Consider the following 376-nt stretch of genomic DNA (forward strand, 5'->3'; position numbering starts at 1 on the left):
CTGTACAGGAAACTTCAGACTGTGGATTCCACTTCTAAAGCAGGACACCTAACTTTTAGGTGTGAAAATACCTAAATCCCTTTGTCCCCTAATCTTGCTATAAGTGGCAGATTGATCTGACTGCAACCTACGGTATGAAGACGTTCAATTCCTAAATTACTGAATTCTCTGAATCAAGTTCAGTGGCAACATAGAGTAGTGTACATTACATAACAGATAAATATTGCCCAGGAAGAGACTTAAAGTAAAACTAATGTGTGTGCCAACCTGCCATTCAGTGCATGTTGAAAATTAATGTACCTTCCATGGCAAAACATATGATAACTGTCTTACAATAAGGTGAAAGGTAATGTAAGTTAACTTTCACATGGGTCAC

The sequence above is a fragment of the Alligator sinensis genome, unplaced genomic scaffold (genome assembly GCF_000455745.1).
Source record: "Alligator sinensis unplaced genomic scaffold, ASM45574v1 scaffold744_1, whole genome shotgun sequence".
Lineage (NCBI taxonomy): Eukaryota > Metazoa > Chordata > Crocodylia > Alligatoridae > Alligator > Alligator sinensis.